The following is a 16088-nucleotide window of genomic DNA, read 5'->3' on the forward strand; positions in this document are numbered from 1 at the left end:
TACCCTGAACAGTAGTAACTCAGTCTGACCTGAAGAATTCAAAAGTAAAGTCTAGGGGCTGGGGAGATGGCTCAGTGGAATAAGCACTTCCCTGGCAAGCGCAAGGGCCTGAGTTCAATCCCTGGTTCTGCCAAAAAAAAAAAAAAAAAAAAAAGTAGAGTCTAACTTGCTGTTATATCATGCTAACTCTTAAAAGGATCTGAGCTTACAGATCAACTATAAAATGTGAGAAATGTTAAATATTCTTTATTTGGCATAATACATATACCACACTAAAATGTCTTTCACTAAGTAAAAGGCAGCATTTTTTAGGTATGGGGATTCTAATTAAATTGGCATAGTCAAGAATAAAATATAGACATCGCTTTCTTGTCCTCAACCACTCCCTTTAGCAGGCAAATAAACGCACACTGAAACAGGGGAGTCTTGCTTGGTTTTGAGACAATGAAAGGTGCTCCCAGTATTTAAACATATTCACATGACCAGTTCTATAAATCTAAATATAAAACCAACTTTCAGTCATTTTGAGATGACATTCTCAATCTCTGAAAAGTTGAACATTACTAATCAAGTCCAGCCACGTATTTAGAAGGGAAAACAGGATAGTATTTACTGAACTGGAATTGCTATCACACCTTGAAGAAAAAAAAAGATATCCATTTAACTACAAGCCAATTTTATTTAAATCAGGACTGTCCAACAGAAACGTTCTGTCAGCCACTCATGATCTGAATTCTGGTATATGAGAGCTATGAAATCAGGGAACACATACAAAAGCCACGAGACATTTCTGTTCTGTAATGAAAAAGGCAGTGACCATTACTCATTAGTGGCCTTTTTGAGGTAAGCTGTTATGTCTGCCCTTTCTTCCTTCTTCTTGATGCCAGCAAAGATCATTTTTCTTCCAGGGATGTACTTCTTGGAATTCTTCAAGTACTCCATCAACGTCTCCTCTCCCGAGCTGATAGCTTCGTTCCTGTTGGCATCTGTGTAAGAGAATCCAGCGGCCTGACCTGTCTTCTGCCCAAAGAGGCCACAAAGACTCGGCACGGTCCTGTGCTTGCCTCCCTCCTCAACAGTGTGGCACCAGCCACACTGCTGTACAAAAATTTCATAGCTTTCTCAGCATCACCATTTTAAACCTGCTGCAGTCTCTGTGCCGGGTGGTCGCTGCTCTTGCCTCGTTACCACAAGGAAGGTTCCAGTTCAGAAGCCTGATGTGCTGCTCTCTAGCCCCAGGATACGCTGGTCCATGGCTAAATAATCTCAGGATTGAAACCTGGCTTTCTCTGATAATTTGTTTTATAAAACTTCCTTCTCTCTTTCCACAAAAATCATATGTATAAGTTTTCTTTGTTGAACAATAAGCTACCATACACATAACAGCTTGAAATAATCTCCGCTGCCCTTCCACTGTCCCCATGCACGATGTTACACTTCTGTGAGTCAGGAGCCTGGGTGGCCTGGGCTGTGCCTCCGAGCCTAAAATCAGAGTGTCTGGGGCCTCGGACCTTGGGGGGTGCTGGGATCCGAGGTTCCAGGGTCCTCAGGCTGATGGGAAAACCCAGTTCCCTGGAGCCTGGAGCTCCTGCTCACTGGATGTTGGCCGGCTTCTAGAGGGTGCCGGGGCTCCGAACTCACGCTTCCGCCATCGTTCATGCCTGGAGCTGCGTATCAAATCTTTCCTGTGCTCCTGTTCCTCTTCTGCACCCTGCCAGAGAGAGCTCTCTGCCTCTGAGCAACCATGTGTCACTGCATCAGAGCTACCCGCTTGCTCCCCTCCTGAGGTCAGGGTGCCAGGTAGCAGGGCATAATCGTGATAATGAGTTCCTAGTGTACTCCTGGATTGTGGGAGGCCAGGTGCAGCATCTTTGGGAAGTTGTTCCAGAAACTGCCCTACCGTTTCCTCCTTCAGAAATATCACAGCTCCTGAGTGAACAGGGTGAGAGGCGGAGTGACCGATGAGCGTCTGCTGAAGTGCAGACGTAGCTGCACTTGCCCGGCAGGAGCACCTGTCAGTGCTGGGCTCTGCATGCAGTGGAGCCTGCCTGGCAGCAGCACACAGCCTGGTCGGTCAACCACTTCATGGTGTCGCAGGACCTGTGCGTGACAGAGGCAAGGACAAGCTCGCTGCTGGCAGCGAAGAATCAGTCCCTGTGCTTTAGCTAAGCTTGTTCTAAGTAGGTGCTTTAGACCACTGAGCCATCTCACCAGCCCCAGAAGTTGGTATTTTAGTTGGGTATTAAAGTGCTTGTCTCTCTGAATTGCATCTGGCAGTACCTTTGGCAAGTTTAAGGAAGATCACCCTGCTTTTGGTTGAAGATGCATTTTCAGCAAGCACCTGCAGGTGAGCAGAGGTCGTGAGGATGGTGGGGCCAGGAGGGAGAGAGCATCTTCAGGATGCTTCCTGGCTCGACTGCGAGTGCCACTGATTCCTCCTTCCTGCGCAGTAGGGAGCTCAGAGATGTGTTCTAGCGCCAACTCGGGGCAGCAGAGGATGCAGCTTGCGCAACTCACAAAGGTCTTGGGGCTGAGAGGCAGGTGCTTGTGGAAGGCGGCAATGACTGCTGGCCTGAGCTGTCTGTCATCCCTCCCCAGCTGCCCAAGTGCCCATTTCCAGCTACACAAGCCTGGAAAGCAGGGCCTGGCCTGCTGGGACGTGACACACCTTCCAGCGAGATCGGGTGCGTGTCAGCCAAGCCGCTCACCCAGCCATTCCTGCTGCCTCAGTCCCACGCGCTCCTCTCACCGCACCCACCCGGGCCCCTCTGACTAGTGCCCTGGCATGCAGGAGGGCCCTGTGGGGGACGAGGGGACCCGGGAATGACTGGCAGTAAGACCTGGGAGAGTGCAGTGGGGCGTGGTCTCCAGCCAGGCTCCATCTATGTAGGATGAAGGTCGGACACGATTCGCGCGTTCTGCGGATACAAAGCGGCGCTCCTGGAGTGGGAGACCGACAGATGCTGCTCAGGTGGAAATGCCTTCCTATTATTATTATTATTATTATTATTATTATTATTATTTTAAATGTATTTAGGACAGGGTCGACAGGGTCCCACCACGTGGATCGGACTCGTAGTGATCCTCCTGTTTTCGGTCCCCTAAACGCTGGGACGCCACCACGCCCAGTCTGTCTCTGTCTCAGCTTGCCTGGGGGCGGGGCCGACATTGCATGCCGGGGATCGAACCCCGGGCGCTGCGACTGCCTAAGCAGGTGTCTTTTCTCTTTAAATGAAACCATACTCCTGTTCAAGCAAGAAAAAAAGCAGTGCGCAGAGCTTAGCTTCTGCGCGCTGCGGCTCTGCGCCGTGGCTCAGCCTCGGGTTAGAGACGCAGGGCTGCATAATTGGTTTTCCAGTTCTCACCCAGGCACCTTAATGGCTTTGTACAAATTATTTGTTTTACGAACAGCATTAATGGAAACCAAATGAAAAAGAAGTTAACCCGTACTGTGACCACGGCCGCAAATCAAGCTGTTCACTCTTAGCCACTCTTGGTTGGCCCGCAGGCACACAGAGCCGTGCGCAGGACGGCTGCCACTGTGCTTAGCGTAGCAGTGCGCGTTCTAGTGGCTGTGGGGTCCTTAGTGGGTTTCTGAACGCTGAAATCAGGGACTGGCATTGATGCCCCTACTGGCTCATTCTCTCTACTTTATTCAGATTTGGAGTCAGCTTGGGGTTAATTTTTCCTTCCTGTTTTATTTTTGCTGAAGGAGAGTTACTGCTCCCAGTGCGGGGACATTTACTGTCCTGAGGTGGCATGAATTGCTGGTCTCCAGAGGCACACCTCCTCTTTCTACAGGATATATATATATATATATATATATATATATATATATATATTTAAATCTTGCTGTTTTAATTGCACATATATTTTTGACTCTATTATTTAAGAATTATACCCTATATACTTCCAAGGGAAGTTTTGTGGGTTAGAGATAGAGAGATGTGAAGTCTAATTAGGGATTTGTCTTAAAATAGGGCTGCGTCCAGACCCACGGAGGAAGGGAGAGTAAGGAAGTACAAGAGTAGCAGGTGTCGGGTGTAGGTCCTTTGTTCCCTTTCTGTGGAAGATACCACAAATCCACTATTACACTCTTCCACGTGGAGCTGAGGTACGACCTCAGAGTTCTCTTAACTCTGTCCTTCAGGCATCCCTGCTAGTCAGTCAGAACTAACGTGTGACCCCGCTATAGCTGGGATCGTGACTGTTCCCCAAAGGCCTGTGTGTGAAAGACTCGTCCACAACGTGGCACTGCTGGGGTGGAGCCTTTGTGGGCACAGCCCCGTGGGAGGCTTTGAGTCTGTAGGGTGAGGCCTTGAGGGGCATCGTGTCTTTTCTTCTGTTTCACTCCCAGGCCACCATGAGTGAGCAGCATTGCTTTCCCACGTGCTCCCACCCTGCCGTGCTGCTTGGACACGACCCTGAGCCATTCGGGCCAAAGAATCGTGGGCCAAAGTCTCCAAAACTGTGAGGCAGAGCAAAGCGTTTCTCTTCACCGGTTTGTTCTCTCAGGCGTTGCAGTGGTGGAAGCTGAACAACACAGATGTGAAGTACTGTTGTAGGAGTCATGAGAAGAGCGTGGAGCCAGGCGCAGAGGGTGCCTGTCTCTCCTGCTGTTCCTCTGCGTGACCAGGGCCCTTGGGAGACTGAGTGTGAGGGGACAGGGAGGGGCCACGCTGGGCTGATCCAGCTCTCCTGCGGCCTGGACGCTGCTGAATCCTGGGAGGTCGTGGGTGCTCATTTTGTCGAGGGGTCCACTCAGCACCCACAGCAGCCCCACATCAGAGAGGGGCAGGGCCAACTCTTCCCCGAGTCATCCGTGGGATGAAGAGGGCGCTGGGCTTATTAGATCCTGTAGGACCCGCCTTCCGACATCATGCTTGGTCCTTCCCGTCCCCTTATTCCCGTTGCCCCTGTGCAAGAGCTCTCTCGTCAGTTGGCGGCGTCCCCCCAGCACATGTGCTTGTCTCTCCCTCAGAGTGTGCCTAGTGCCACGTCCCTTTCTGTGTCCCTCCCCTCCACCACATTCACCTCACATTCAGCCTTAGTGGAAGCTTTCTCTTGTCTAACTCGGTTGGTAACAAAGAAAGTGGGATAAGCTTTGGTCCTGTGGCTTGGCAGGTGGGCCACGTAAGTGAACGCTTCCTCTGAAGTCACTGAGTGACCAAGAAGACCCGGGCCATTCTCATCCCTTAAGGGCCTTTGTTTTCATAAAAATTGTAGGTTGTAAGTTTTAAAGTCTATGGTTTAAAAGTGAGTATTTGACCACAAAAGTGTTCCATGAAAACCTGAGAATCCCTTCACAGTGTGGTGCAGGTACATTGCTGGGCGCCCCGGTGACCAAGTCCTCTCAGCTCTGCGGCAGAGCTCGGCAAGTCTGCGGCGTCGCACCCTCCTGGGGGGACGTTCCTGTGGGGTGGGGCCAGGCCTTGCCAGCCACCTGACCCTGTGTGGTAGGCCTTGGCTAGGACCTGGCTCGGCTCTCCACGTGTTGTGAGGGTGCATCTGATTCCTTCTTGAAATGACCACAGTTCAGTGCTTTATCAGCTCAGAAATTATTTTTTTCCAGTGACAGGTTTCATCTTCTGTAAGGAAGTCGCATTTCTTCTTAGCATTACTCAGCCCCACGTCTTAGGAAGTGTCGATCCTGATCCGCTTTCTCATCTGCTCTTCCCAAAGAGGCCCCATACTAACTGGGCATTCCTCGCTTGGTGAGGCAAGGGTTCATGGCACCGCCCTTGAGCAGTCCCCAGTAACCTCAGGTTTCTCTGCGAGAGCAGGGCAGTGCACCAGCCCGTCTCGGGCCAAGCGTCTCTCTTCCTACCACTTCAGAATGGGTCCTGAGCTCTTCGTCCTGCTCTCCGCAGCGCCACAGCCCTGGATGTGCTTTGGACCCAGGGTTCCCATCACCACCTGTAGCTCTCAGGACAGCTGCAGGCCCTGGCAGGGGAGGGTGGACCTCTCTGAGAGTTGTGTCTTGAAGTTCTATAAAGAAGGTGGCTACCATGTCACTTGCACAGATAGAAATCTGTTTCTCAGATTTCAAGGGGCAGATTTCCTGTACTGTCCTGCGTCATGTTCTGCCACGTTGGAGACTTTCACTTTTTTTCGGTGGGACTCTGAACAGTGCACCGAGTTTGCAGATTTTGCCAGGCCGATGGGCTAAGTAGCACCTAGATCTCATCTGCTTGGCACAGTGAAGTGTTTTCTTGCCTGTGCTACATGCTTATCCCGGCTTGCTTGGGAAATGTCTGCCTGCCTGTCACACCCTGCTGTGGCTGGCTGACTTGGTGGCAGATTGTTTACTTTAGAACAGACTTCACCTTCTTTGCCTGCCCTGCCTTTACCTAACACTTTTGGGCTAAGAGTTCAGAGCCATCTGAACCTGGGATTCTTTTTTTTTAAATGTATTTTAGTGCAGGGTCTACAGGGTCTCACTACACAGATCAGACTCATATGATCCTTCTGTTTTCAGCCTCCCAAGCGCTGGGATTACAGGCGTGCCACCACGTCTAGTCTCAGCTGCTGTCTCAGTGCACCCCGGGCCCCAGCAGCACAGCATGCCAGGGATCAAACCCTGGTCTCTGTGTCTGCCTAAGCAGGTGCTTCAGTCTGCTGAGCTATCAGGCTGGCCCTGAACCCAGGATTCTTCCAAGTCAGACTTACACTAAGCCCAAGAGCTGGGTGAGCTCCTCCCTGCGTGATGCTGCCTAGTCGACGACCCAGATGCCCAGCCTGATTAAGACAGTGACAATAAGTAGGGCAGAGTGGAGCGTAAAGAACTCATGTGAAGACTATAGCCATGTAAAGTCCTGCCCTTCTCATCTCCTGCCAGTTAACCTTTTTCTTTCTTTCTTTCTTTCTTTCTTTCTTTCTTTCTTTCTTTCTTTCTTTCTTTCTTTCTTCTTTTTGAGACCAAATCCCACTGTGTAGCTCAGGCTAGCCTCGAACTCACAGTGATCCTCTTGCCTAGCCTTCCAGGTGCTGGGATTGCAGGTGTGCACCTCCACACTGCTGGGTGTCCCCTCTAGCACATTAAGCGGTGTAACCCAGAGGATCAGGGTTGGGTCTCCTGACTTATGCAGATTGTGGATCATCCCCTCACAGCAGAGCTGACAACGATCCCCTGGTCAGCCTGGGTCCTGGACTGTGCCTGTGCAGCAGAGCCAGGGCTTGGAGGGGGCGCCGTGATGGAGGTGGCAGCCCCAACCTCTGGAGGACATTTGAGACCTGTAGGGCGGGCTGAGGAACCACGCAGAAGCCCTGGTATGGCCTGGCCTCGTGCGCAGGCCCTGCACACAGCCCTGATGACTGAGTGTCTGATGACACGACACCGGGGCTCCCATGTTTCACACCATCCTGGGGCTTGGAGGCAGCTCCTCCAGCTGTGGGTGCTAACGAGGGGGGCCAGCACCAGGCAAGGTGTGACTGAGGCTGTCATGTGTTGGTCTATTTATAGAGGACTAAAAATGACAATCCCTCCCCAATGCAAATATTCCCTCTTTCTAAAGAACCTGAGAAAAGCAGTGCAGCACTTAGGGTATGCAGGAGGCTCTTCCTGAAGGGCCCAAACAGCATTGTCTCCTTCCTGAGAGTTTCAGATGAAATCTGTTCTGTTTCTGGCCCCTGCAGAGTAGACCTGGCACTTGGGAGGGACCTGGACTCGGCAGGAAGGACAAGGCAGGGAGCGGGAGGTGGCTGCTGGGGCAGCAGGTGGGAGGCGGACTTCTTGCCTGTGTGGTGTGCACCTGGAGTTCTTGTTGAGAGTGGGCACTGCTCCTAGTCCAGGGAAGGGCTGAGCATTCTGCAGTTCTAACAAGCTCCCCAGGGACATGGCTGACAGGTCAGGACATGCCGTGCTCCCAGACTGAGCGTCATCAGAGAAGAGGCATGGTGTGTGGCTCAGGAGGGGGTGCACCACAGGGAGGAATGGTGGGTGACACCAGGTGGAGGCCCCATAGCCTGGGCAAGGGGCTGCTGCAGGGGCTGGTGGAAGACAGCACAGACATGGGGTCATGGGCATGGGTTGGGGCTGGTGCCCCTCCTAGCCTGGTCACTTTGGTTAGGCTCTCCGAGCAGTGTCCTCACTGGCTCGCCCTTCCCTGGACCATCCTGCGCGGAGGGTCTGAGGTGGGGCTGTCTGTGGGTGCTGTTTTCCGTGTGTGTGTCTGTGTGTCTGTGTGTGTGTGTGTGTGTGTGTGTGTGTGTGTGTGTGCGTGTAGCCCAGGAAGGGAGCAATGGGTGCAGAGCCCGCTGAAGGCCAGGTGTGGGGAGCAAGGCCAAGCCTTCCTGCCAGTGTGGCAGCTGGGTGCCGCTGTCCTGGACGCAGAGCTGGCTCCACAGGAGAGAGAGCCCTGGCCGGGGTGTGGGGTCTGGGCCGTGGTCAAGGCCGGTTCTTTCTGAGGGCAGACCCCATCCAAAGGTCAAGGCAGAGCTCAGCCTGAGGGTGGAGTCCACAGGCCCCTCCAGGGAGGAGCGAGACACAGCAGGGGTCGCCAGCCTGGTGCAGAGCCGGAGGTGGGTGGAAGCCCCAGGAGGCAGGCTGCCAGTGCCTCTTTCCTGCCAATGTGGCCAAAGGACTGCTTCCCAGGTGCCACCCACCACGACCCCTTGTGAAGCATCCTCGAATTGCTGCGCACGTGAGCCTCCACGGCTGTGGAAAGCCTCTGCTTCCAGCCCCTTTCTTCTTTTCCCACTCACTCTACCTGCTGCGATCGAGTCCTTTCTTGGACTTGCTGAACTGGGGCTGCGCAGCCAGTACACTTTCCTGGGTTCGTTGGGCATGGCCTCCTGAGTCTAGCCTGAATGTGGCAGCTCCGCTCCGGCATGCTTGACACTGTTTCCTCGTGGCTGTCACCTCAGTTGTGCATGATGATTTTTGGGGAGTCCTGGGTATCAATCCAAGGCCTTGCACACACTAGGCAAGTGACCCACCGTGAAGCTGCACCCCAAGTCCTAACTGTTCCTTTTCCAGTGTCCCCTCAATGTTGGGACTCATGTCCCTTTTTTGTCCCCATCAACAGACTTTGTTGGTGGGCTTTCTCTTTCTTTTGCCTGTCATCATGTCTCCCTCTGTGCGAGGCTTCATTCTGTAGACAGTCTTTCTAGTTGGGTCCATGTGTCAACTCCAGAGAGGTTTTGGGTCAAGTGCCCATGACTGGGCTGGCATCTGCAGAGGGACTTAGTGTCATTAGTGGCCTGTGGGGAGTTGTGGGGAGCCCTCAGGACAGCATCCCAGCCTGACCTTGAGACGCTCTTATGCAGGGCCCAGCGGTGTGTTCGGCATGCTGCCCCTCTCAGCTGGGGTTCATGGCTCAAAAAGTGGGCAGCATGACCCCCACGATCGCCCACCTGGACTCCCCTGCTCTGACACCGCTCCTGAACTTGTGTGTCCAGCTTCCTACTGGCTGGCTGTCTCCATCCCGGTGCCTGAGGTACCTCAAACTGCTTTTCCAGACAGACCTGAAAATCCCCCTGTCCTATTGGGATGTGCAGCCTCAGTGAACAGCAGAACCCACCCGTGGCTGTCCCAGGTAGACCCCAGAAGGCATCACCCTTCCTCCTCTCCCTCTGCCCGCCCACCCCTGCGAAGCCCTGTTAATGGCACCTTGCGAACATGCCTACATGTCTCCTCTCACGTCTCTCGCCCCTGAATGCTCTCGGCCGCTCTGATGGTTTCCCTCCCTGTGGGACACAGTGGCCTCCAATCACAGCCTGCTTCCCATGTTTCTCTTCACTGCCCCAGCCCACATCACCATCCGCTCAGAGGCCTTGGGAATGCATCTTTGTCCCCTGACCTAAGGTATCCACAGGGGCACGCAGACTCCCCAGGGGTTTCTCTCCCAAATGGAATCAGGCAATGTGGAGGACCTTGCACATCCCCGTCCCACCTGCCTTTACAGAGCTGCTGATTCTTAGACCCCAGGGTTCTTCTTTGGGGAGTCCTACTTGCAGATGCTTTAGGGCTTCCAGGAGCACAGAGACACCCCCTTTGCATTCAGAGCATCATCGTTGCATGAAGTTGCTTCTTAGCCCTACCGTAGAGACACATCTCAAACTGTGCTGGTAAGTCCTTGCAATGTGAAGTCTGACTCAGGGTCCTGAGCTTGCCACAGGCTACCTGTGCCCAAGTGTGTTGCCATGTGTCACGAACCATTCTGGGGCTTTGAAGAGCGCACAGGATCCTGAGACACAGGACAGGGTGTGCTTCTGGGGTGTGTCTCCCGAGCTCCAGCCGGCTCATGCGTTTTCATGCCCCTCCTCCCGCCGCGCATGGAGTGAAAGTTCGGGAAGCACCCTTTGCTGAGCTCGTGTGTTGGCAGCCTGGCGGCTGGCTGTGGGTGCTGAGCTCTGACTTTCCCGTGAGATGCAGATTTTCCACTTCAAGTCAGTCCTTCGTTTCTAGACACTGAATAGATGGTACTTTAAAAAGGATTCCAGATGGTTAAATTAGGAACAAAAGAGACCAGCCTGAGGTTACACTAGAGACTTTTGACTCAGTTGTGGGTGAAATGCGTTTCCCTCTATTTCAAGTGCTGCTTCCTGCTCTTTGTTCCCAAAATCACCCCAAACCGCAGCATGCAGGGAGCCCTTGGGCCTCTCAGTGCCTGGCTCTGCCTGCCCCGCCCCCATAGAGCTGACTCGTGCCAATTAAAGACGAAACACTGTAGGGCAAGATGAAGCGTGACGAGGCCTTTCCTGGGCAGTGTCCTTGCAGGCGGGCGCGCTGCCGGGGTGCAGCTGAGCGGCGACGGGGCCTCCATGGAAGACCCTCTCAGCTTCCCCAGGTTTGGGGCCCGGTGGGATCTGGGGCTGAGCCTGGAGGTGAGGCCTGGTGCCTTCTTCCAGGGAAGGGGAACTGCTCCCAGGGGCGTCACAAGGTGTCCTGGTGCCCGAGGCTCTAGCTGCCGGAGCTCCTGTGGGCTTGGAGTTTGGGGAACAGAGTGGGGGTGGGGGGAGGCTGCCTGCCTGTGACTCAAGTCCCAGGGCTCCTCACCAGTCCTCGAGAATGAGTGGCTCGGGCCGGGAACTGGGGAGTTGGCCTCTGGGCCGAGCTGCTTCTTAAGCCCGCGGATCTGGTTCTGTCCTGTGCTGTGGCCGAGAGTTCCAGCTGCCGGCCCAGGAGCCAGACGAGGGGACTGTGGGACCCTTTCAGCATTAGCGGCTGATGGACTTTGCTAAAATCCAAACCCAGACCCCGAGGAGCTGTAACCTCCTGGGACCGCATGTCACCCGTGTCCCTAGGCTCCCTCAGAATCCATGGTGAAGCACTGCTGGCTCCCTGTCCCCGTCACCTCAGGCAGCTGTCCTCTCAGAGCAGCCACACGGCGTCTCCCTTGGCTCTCAGGTGTCGTGGTCACCCTTCCCAGCATGCAGGCCCCTGTGCACCAGGGCATTTACTGCTGCACATGGGAGATTCCCTGCTGGGCTCAAGGCTGTGCTCTTCCTCGCCGACCAGTCCTGGCCTCAGGGCTCGCCTGCATGAGCCTTTACTGAGTGGCTGGAGGGCGGAGAACACTGCTTGGGAGGATGGGAACCTTGTTCACACGCTCAAGCAGGCCCAGGGTGTGCGAAGCCAAAGTCAGCCTTGGGTGATCTTACTGATATGGGGAAAACCCTCAACCTGAGAGATAGCTGGGGTGAGTTCCTGTTCTATAAAAATTAAAGAATGAATTTTAGGACCAATGGAGGTAAACAACAGAATATATTTATTGGGGGAAAGAAATCTGCTGCCCGAGAGAGGGTTGCCAAGGACCCTGTCTTTTCTAGAAAATTTTATAGAGCAAAACTATGAAATGAGGTGGGTCCAAGGTGGGAAACATGGGTATTTGCACGGTGGGCATGAGGTGGGACAAAACCATGGTCAACCGATAAGATTGTGAGTACAATTGCTCAGGTAAAGTTGGGATCAAGTGGGAAAGTGAGTCATGTGGCAAGTGGGCATGAACATAGAGGGGCTTTTCCTGTAGGGGGCTGGGTTAGTGACTCTTACTGGCTTTTTCAAGGTGACTGATACCTACTTAGAAAATCAATCCCTGATGCCCATCCCTACAGAGGTGTGTGCTGCATTTGTTTTATCTTGTCCTGAGGTCTGGCCCACAGTGGAGTTGCCTGTCTGCCTCTGCCATAGTTGCAAGGCTTCTTGTCTTCCATCCTGGCACCTTTGAGGGTATAGTGGATTTCCAACTGGTGGTCAGCTTATTACACCCAGCTGAATTAAACTAGCATGGTGCTGGGTGTGGGAGGCCCACCTGAGGCTTGTTGCCTGCAGCGTAAGAGACGGAACTGGAGAACCTGTTAGGGATCTGTTTGGAGAAGCTGTTGGAGCTGCTGGAAGCTGCAAGCTCTCTTGGTCTGCCCTGCTGGAGGACCTTGTTGCGCTGGCTTTCCTGATGAGCTGTGGAGAAGCTCGGGTCCTCATCTTGAGCATCGCCTCCTGGCTCTGGAGGAAAGATGGTGCTCACTTAGCCCCCTGGAGAAGCTTGTCGCATGGGCTTTCCTGATGGGAACCGGCTGTCCTTATCACGGAAGGAGCTCGGGACCTCACTGTTACTGAAGATGGCTGTGGGACTTTTGGGGGCACTCTGGTGCTCATTGCCTCCTGGCTCCAGATCAGATCCCTCAGCCTGCTAGCACAGAGCCTTCATCCCTCTGGTATGGGCTGTCTAGCTTCCACCTCTGACACTTGGGCCTTCTAGCCCAGATCCGTGAAGCAGGCCTGCCTGGGACTTGCTATGGATGCCAGGCCTCCAGCTGGACTTGCGGGAGGCACTGTTGTGAGCTCTAGGTTTTCATCTGGACTCATGTGGGGTATTAGGATCCAGGTCCTCAGCTGGAGTCTTTAGTATTTAGTGTGGATAGATGTCCCGCACTTGATGTATGTGATTCTTGGGTGATTCATTGTAAACTAATATTATAAAGTGTGTCCCATATTATATTGTTCTCCTTGGAAAACCCCCAAACCATGAAAGAGGGTCCAACCCTGACTCACACATATACTATTTCTATCTAACTCAGCTGCTCACAACATTATTAAGCCCTAAATATGTCACAAGCTAGCAGGAGGGAGGGAGCTGGGCCAGGAGGAAGATGACAGGATTCCACAAGAGATGTCAACATCCTTGCAAGATAAGTGTGGTGTTCAAATCTATCCAATTGTTCTGGGGTCAAACACTGAGGGGAGTGGACAGAGACTAGACTCAGGAGGAAGATGGGGCAGCATTTTTTGTTATTACTTATGTAGCAGGCAGTGTTTAAAATACATTCTGTGTGTGACTCCACTTACTCCTTATGAGAACAGAGAAAGTCTCTGCCCCTCATTACCCTACTTTGCTGATGAGAGCTGGAGATGTGGGGAGAGACCAGCGTCTGAGTACTGTGACAGCCCGGCTTGACTCTGGTCCCCTCCTGGGAGCCGGCCCCAGTAGGCCCACAGTTACTGTAGAGGCAAGGTTTTTCTTTGTGTCTGTTCTTAACCTTCTCCAAGGTGCTTTCTTTAGAGGGGGTTGACTTGGTGCAATCGCTGAAAATGGCCAGCGCTGGTTGTGAGGGGTTGAGCTGTGTCTGACCTCCATGAGCGTGTCCCCAGCCCTTTGTTGACACCATTAGTGTCAAAGCACTCCCAAGTCACAGGGTCTCAGATCCGGGCCATCAGAGACCTCCCGCCCTCCTCCATGCGGCCAGTGGGAAGCTGTGGGTGGGTGCCTTGTGTGCCCCTGCCTGGCCCTTGGAGCCCTGGAGGGCAGTGTAGCAGGGGACGGAGTGCAGCCCTGCTGTACCACTGCACATGTGTGACTGCAGACAAATCACCTCTCCCCTCAGCTTCGGTTTCCTGAAACAGGAACTGTCAATCTCAGACATTACACATGTGCTGAGTGCCCGGGTCAGCACTCAGCGAGGACAGCTGCCACAGCCTGGGCTTCTGCTGCTGTCGTGCCCTGTGTGCTTGGCATGATGGATGTCACCTCATGTCACCATGGGTGTGCTGTGCAGGCTGGTGGGAAGGAGCAGACAGGACACACTAAAAGGCTTTCTGGTGTCTGTTCAAAATTGAGATACCGCGTGGCAAGCTTGTTTATTTTCCATGTCTCTTGAGCCCGCGGCGCATGTGTGTACATTGACAGCTGACCCCACGGGACAGCGCCTGCTCCTGTTCTCACCACACCACGTGGCCCTTGTACCAGGGGCTTGTGAAGGCCCAGCTCCAGGAGGGTCAAGTGGCCCTGTGGCCCTGGGAAGAACACAGCTACAGCACTGGTCAGTGGTGTAGGGGTGAAAGTGAGTGACTAGTGCATTTAATTCCTACCTGACACTTTGTGGGGCTTTTGTGTGGAGACTCCAGCTGCATGGGGCCCCGTGTGTGGCGAGCAGGATGCTCTTGGAGGTCTGCAAAGGATGGGCTGTGCCCCCCCCCCCCAGGGAGAAGCAACAGCCCCGGCTGTGCAGTGGCTGGCCACGACCTGCAGCGGGCTGGCGCCTCCTGCTCTCATGGCGGGCTTTGTTGGAAGGGTGGCATTGTGCATCCACAACTGGCCTGTGTGTCTTCTTGCTGTGGCGGCAGAGCCGGGTATTTATAACACAGGTCCTGGGGCTCCCAAAGCCTAAAATACTTATTATTTGTCCCTTTCAAGGAAAAGGGTGCCCAACCTGCTTTTAGCCTGTGTATTAGAAGTCGTTAATGTCGTGGATGGCCAGCTACCCCTGACTGCTTCACGGTGTTTAGAGCTGCCTGGAGTTCTGGGGCCAGCATGGCATGCGGTACCGGGGAGTGAACCAGGTCCTTGCACTTGCCAGGCAGGTGCTGACCGCGGAGCTATCTCCCCAGCCCCTGTGTTTGATTTTTTTTTAATTTAGAAATTTATTGTTTAATCTACAAGCTCCATATAGCTTTAGTTTAAAAAAACAAAAACAAAGCAACAAAACAGTGAAACCAAGACACTATTTCCAAATCTAAGCCCTTCTTCCAGCTTCCAAATGCAAGAGCTCTGAACATTGTATACCCAATTGGAAGAATAAGACAGAAATATGAATGGAGCCATGACGTTTCAGGAAACAAAAGATTTTATATAACTGAAGGACCCATCCATCCTTCCTGGGACAACTTAACTGCCTTTACAAGCAGGGGGAAAGGGGGAAGGTGGGGGGCTGCTGATGAGGAAGGGAAGAGAGAAAAGAATCCCAGAACAGAGCAGAACCCAGTTCCAGTGTTCTGAATCAACGTGTCACACATCCGTGTAAGCCTGGTGTCCCGGAAAACAAGCTTTCATTTTTCTGCCTCAACCTGGAGCTCGGATCCTGATTCCTCTCAGCAGCAATTCCACAGGCAACAGGGAAGATTGTGGCACTGGAACACGTGCTTATGCATCTGTGGTACTCCAATGGCGGTCTGATTCTGGACTAGCTTGCAAACCATACAAGGTTGGAAGCGGAACTTAAACGGGTGTGGAGACTCGAATAAGAAGAAGTAAACAAAAAAAGAAAAAGAAAGAAAAGGGGAAAGCCTCCCTGGGAATAGCAAGGGGCATTGAAAGGAAATGAGAATGCCAACAACACAGAAGCCCCCTTTTTTAAAAAAGAAATTTTTTGGCTTAAAATATTTTGCTCTAAATGAATTTATGTCTGCTGGCAATGAAAAAATGTCACTAATACACCGTGGACACCTTTTGCAATGTAAATCCATGCTCCCTCTTTTTTATATGGTGAACTTCAACCTAGCAATTGTCACAACAAATGTCATAGTCTAAAGCTCAAACACATTTTAGCAATTTTGAAATTGAATTTAATACAAACCAAATAAAATTTATGTCCTGACCAACATTCACCCCAGCCGTCTGCATGGATCGCAGAGCCTTTTCCCACAGGTGCATCTCTCAGTCCTCCGGGTTGTCTTCAGCGCAGCGGGGGTGCGAGGGAGTCGCAGCTCCAGGGCTGTCAGGGGTTGTTCATCATCGGCCTCCCAGATGGAGCCAAAGGAGCAATCCTTACACGGAGAGCGGAGATGAGCCCGGCCACTCGTGCTACTTTACCGCTTGGAAGTTGCGTGAGCTGAAACAAGATGCTTAATTCTGCTGACCTTTAGCTTCTCA

At 52.9% G+C, this 16088-nt stretch overlaps 1 pseudogene; it reads right to left on the reverse strand.

Moving 5' to 3' along the window:
- Nucleotides 1-819: 819 nt before the first annotated feature.
- Nucleotides 820-1652, reverse strand: LOC101568788 (annotated as a pseudogene).
- Nucleotides 1653-16088: the final 14436 nt, after the last annotated feature.

The sequence above is a fragment of the Octodon degus genome, unplaced genomic scaffold (genome assembly GCF_000260255.1).
Source record: "Octodon degus isolate 3935 unplaced genomic scaffold, OctDeg1.0 scaffold00199, whole genome shotgun sequence".
Taxonomy (NCBI): domain Eukaryota; kingdom Metazoa; phylum Chordata; class Mammalia; order Rodentia; family Octodontidae; genus Octodon; species Octodon degus.